The sequence below is a fragment of the Palaemon carinicauda genome, chromosome 23, assembly GCF_036898095.1.
Source record: "Palaemon carinicauda isolate YSFRI2023 chromosome 23, ASM3689809v2, whole genome shotgun sequence".
Taxonomy (NCBI): domain Eukaryota; kingdom Metazoa; phylum Arthropoda; class Malacostraca; order Decapoda; family Palaemonidae; genus Palaemon; species Palaemon carinicauda.
In genome coordinates, this window is record NC_090747.1 from 22,175,077 (window position 1) to 22,180,406 (window position 5,330).

Consider the following 5,330-nt stretch of genomic DNA (forward strand, 5'->3'; position numbering starts at 1 on the left):
ATTCGATTGACATTAAGGCAACAGCTAAGAAGCTACGAGAGAGGTGGTTAGACCTGCTGGCCACCCATGCATTTTCTGGATGTGACAAGTATTGGCAAAGTAAGAGTATTTGCAATAAACTTGGTTCATAATTCCGAAGCAGCCCTCAGGGAATTTGCAAGTCTCCTGACTCCGGAAAAAGTATGAATTAAAGGGCTCTGTTTCATTTCAAGTTATATTGAGGAACAGTGTCAATATTTCTTACAAATAATCATCAAGAAGAAAGAACCCCCATAAGTAAAGAGTCGCCAACCAACAGATGTTGCCATAGTTCAACACATCAGACGTGTCCGTTTTTAGGTTTAATCTAGAGGGCAGCAAATCATATGGTACCCACAGATACTGAAATAACTTACTATAGTTGGAAGATTGAGAAAATTTTGACTCCTATTACTACTACTTTAACCATTGCAACTCCAGTTCTGCAAAGTATTGGGTGTAGCTGCAAAGCATCACACCAATGTTTAAGTCAAAGCAAAAAAAGCAGTTGCCATGTAAATGCTCTGTCCTGTACTTCATACTGTAGGTATGGTGCTGTTGACAGCTGTGAAAATAAGCACACAAAATCCTTGAAGCTCTACAGTCAGTTTGAGGACCAAAACGATGTAAATGATGATGACTATGACGAGGATGAAGAAAATTATAATTACTGAATAAATTATGTGACCGTGTGTGTGTTTGGAATGTTGCAGTTTTGCTATTAGAAGACTAACAGTCTCTGAGTACCTTTTTATTGACGGACCGACTCAATGATACTATTATTTTGTTAGGTGAATAAAGTTTTCCCCAAGGATGCCAAGGTGGCACTCGGTAAATTCTAGATATAAAGGTTCTATAAAATAATTTTATGAAAAATAAAAAAATTGTAATCATATGGTAAGTCAAACCTATGGCTAAAATCGGGGTTTGTCTCATTGACTAATTGGTGTATTCAATAATATACAATGATGTACACTTACAGTTCAATTCCAAAGGCATATTAGTCATAAGGTGGGAATGAGATATGTTACAGGCCCGAAGTTCGAGTCCGGCCTTCCTTAAGGGACTCAAGGGCCATAACAAAAAAATAACAATAGGAAAGGTCACCAGTCAGCAATAAGACAAGGAATACTGACAAATATACGTATTTACAATAATATTCAAATAAAACTAATGAAAGAAAGGGGAGCACAACAGATAATTATAATTATATTAGCCTCTGTGCCTAGGTAGTGTTTGTACCCTTAATACTAATAGTTGAGGAGGAAGATAGGGTTCCCATGCACCCCCATGATACATTTTTTTCAACTTGCATTTTTGCAATCCCTGGGGTGTTTGGGAACAGAATCCCCTTTGTTCCCATTCAAAAAAATATCCCATGTGGGTCGTTTAGCCGTCTATTTGTCCGCCATCTTGGATTTCTTGAGATGTAAAAGTTAGGGGTAGGGGAATTATAAAGGACCTTTTCGTAAAGAAAAAAATTAGTTACAGGTACAAACTAGGTATCATTGGAGAGGGTATGAACAGCACTATCACAAGAACCCATCACTTATTCTGTCATGACATTGATGACGTCGTCAGTGGTCAAAAGGTCACGTTAAAGGGGCACTAGTCAAAATTTGGGCCCATCCAATTTGTTAACCATCCTGCACCTAACTGGATAAATATTTTGGATTTGACTTTGCTTCAAAGAAAGTGTACATGAATAGGTAGTTTTTAAATCTAAAACAAATTAATTAACTAGAGTGTAACATTATTAACCCTTTTCACGAATAAAACGAAAATATTGAAAAAATTCTTTTTTTAAATGAGATTAATGTTAAATTCCAGTCCGACACATCTTTGTTTTCTCTGCCTTTCTGTTATGGTTAAAGGCCTTATATGTTCCAATGAGTCCCAAAATACAGTCTATGTATAATCCATTGGTATCTTCACTTGGTATTATCAGAATAAGCTTTACACACATATATATAGATAGAATGTCTGATAACGAGTTCCTATAACACGTATGCCAAAAATGTATCAACTTGCAATATTATCATGACTGCCAAAAGTCTCAATGTTCATATTAATCTAATCTTCATTATCACTGAGAAGTTCTTCATAGTCACTGTCTTGGTCAGCCTGTTCTCCATCAGGGTCATTATCACACTGTTCCATCTCTTCCGTAGTCTTGTGAACTAAGTCTATCAAGGCAGAGACAGTACAGGGCTGCAAGACCACACTGGCTCCAGAACACCCTCATTATTTTGCTCACAACCTTGTTCAGGATCATATGGCTTTGGAGACCAGAAGATTGGAATATGTGCTCGCTTGTAGATAGCTAGGCAATAGCTCACTCGACGAATGTTTGGGACAAGGTTCTCGGCAAGGTGGCAAATGGGAGAGGTCAATCTTAGATTTTGTTGTCAGTTGCTCATCTTCCCCAACCATCTTCCTTAACATGAATTTCCCCGTACAGTGTCAATAGATTTCTGTCTGGAGTAGCCATACATCAGACTTGTGAATGCCTCGATATCATCAATCGTTTCTAGCTCTACCGACCATTCATCCCCAAGTTTTCTGAAAGGAGATGAGTATAACTATATCAATTGCGGCACAAAATTGATAAGAAAGTGTGATAGTCAGGGCATTGCATACATATAGATAACAAGATAAATACCTGAAAGCTTCTTGATGAATTGGATGACGTTGTAACTTCTTAAGGGGTCCAATCTTGCCCTTTCCCTTGAAGGACCTTGTAACGTCCTCCCTGGTGAACACGTACAGGCCAAGGACCATTTTACATTTATCAGCACCCATGGATTCTGCCGTTTGACTTATGTTGACCATTTGATGATGTTTACCAGTTCCGATGTCAAGAAAGATAGTAAGACCTATGGTGTTAGCATGAAACAGGAGAATGACAAAGATATCAGTGTCTGGTGTCCTGACTACAGCTGACCTGTAACCAAGTTTTGCTGCATACTTCAGGTACAGCACAATCCTTGTGTCTGTTTCCTCCTGATTAGACGTAAGCTTGTGAACATCTTGTGCTGCAACCTGAAATGATAATGTGGAACTTATCATACATACTGATTTTACACAGTAGGGAAATGGTTAACCATATTAAATTAATGGAATTCAATCACTTACATCACCATTATTATTATTATTATTATTGTTGTTGTTATTATTATTATTATTATTATTATTATTATTATTATTATTATTATTATTATCAAAGCTACAACCCTAGTTGGAAAAGCAAAATGCTATAAGCCCAGCGGCTCCAACAGGGAAAAATAGCCCAGTGAGGAAAGGAAATAAGGAAATAAATAAATAAAGAGAACAAATTAACAATAAATAATTCTAAAAAAGTAACAACGTCAAAACAGATATGTCATATATAAACTATTAACAACGTCAAAAACAAATATGTCATATGTAAACTCTAAAAAGACTCATGTCCGCCTGGCCAACAAAAAAGCATTTGCTCCAACTTTGAACTTTTGAAGTTCTACTGATTCAACTACCGGATTAGGAAGATCATTCCACAACTTGGTAACAGCTGGAATAAAACTTCTAGAGTACTGCATAGTATTGAGCCTCATGATGGAGAAGGCCTGGCTATTAGAATTAACTGCTTGCATAGTATTACGAACAGGATAGAATTGTCCAGGGAGATCTGAATGTAAAGGATGGTCAGAGTTATGAAAAATCTTATGCAACATGCATAATGAACTAATTGAACGACGGTGCCAGAGATTAATATCTAGATCAGGAATAAGAAATTTAATAGACTGTGAGTTTCTGTCCAATAAATTAAGATGAGAGTCAGCAGCTGAACACCAGACAGGAGAACAATACTCAAAATAAGGTAGTATGAAAGAATTAAAACACTTCTTCAGAATAGATTGATCACCGGAAATCTTAGAAGACTTTCTCAATAAGCCAATTTTTGGCGCAATTGAAGAAGACACAGACCTTATATGTTTCTCAAAAGTAAATTTGCTGTCGAGAATCACACCTAAAATTTTGAAAGAGTCATAAAAATTTAAAGAAACATTATTAATACTGAGATCCGGATGTTGAGGAGCAACCGTCCTTGACCTACTTACAATCGTACTTTGAGTTTTGTTAGGATTCAACTTCATACCCCATAATTTTCACCATGCACTAATTTTAGCTAAATCTGTATTAAGGTATTCACCAACCCCAGATCTACATTCAGGAGATGGAATTGATGCAAAGAGATTAGCATCATCCACATATGCAACAGGCTTGTTTTCTAAGCCAAACCACATGTCATGTGTATATAGTAAGAAAAGTAACGGGCCAAGAACACTACCCTGTGGAACACCGGATATCACATTCCTATACTCATTATGGTGCCCGTCAACAACAACTCTTTGAGATCTATTACTTAAAAAATCAATAATAATGCTAGGAAACGACTCACCCACTCCCATTTTCAGTTTGAAAACAAGGGCCTCATGATTAACAGGGTCAAAAGCAGCACTAAAATCAAGGCCAATCATACGAACTTCCCGACCACAATCAAGAGATTTCTGTAAAGCATTGGAGATTGTAAGAAGGGCATCACATGCTCCAAGGCCTTTACGAAAACCAAATTGCAAACCAGGGAGTAGATGATTACCTTCAGCAAACCTATTAAGACGTTTTGTCCGAAGACGTTCAAATACTTTAGATAATATGGGAGTTATGGAAATTGGGCGGTAATCAGTGGGACTTGAGCTACCACAAACACATTTACATAGAGGAGTAACATTGCCAATTCTCCAACAAGTGCTAAAGGCTCCTCTTCTTGCTAACTTGCGCAAAATAACAGATAACTTTGGAGCTAATAAATCTGCTGTCTTTATAAAAAACAAAGGAAAAATACCATTTGGGTCAACACCTTCATAAGCATCAAGGTCCATCAACAGAGCTTTAATCTCACGAGATCGAAAAGCTAAACTAGTTAGTTTAGCCTCAGGAAAACATGAATGAGGAAGTTCAAGTTTTTCCTTACTCTGTTTACTGTCAAAAACATCAGCCAAACGGGTTGCCTTTTCCTTTGGACAGTGAGTGACTGAGCCATCTGGTTTAAGTAAAGGAGGAACTGTTGCATATACACCAAAGAGTGCAGATTTAAGGGTAGACCACCACTTATGTTCCTGAGTTGTACCAGAAATGGTTTCTTTTATGGTTAAATTGAACTCCTTTTCAGTTGAGGCATAAACTCTCTGAGCAAAAGCTCGAAGCTGAGTATAGTTGTTCCAGGTCAAATCTGAACTGTTACTCTTCCAAAGGTGATTGACCTCCTGCTT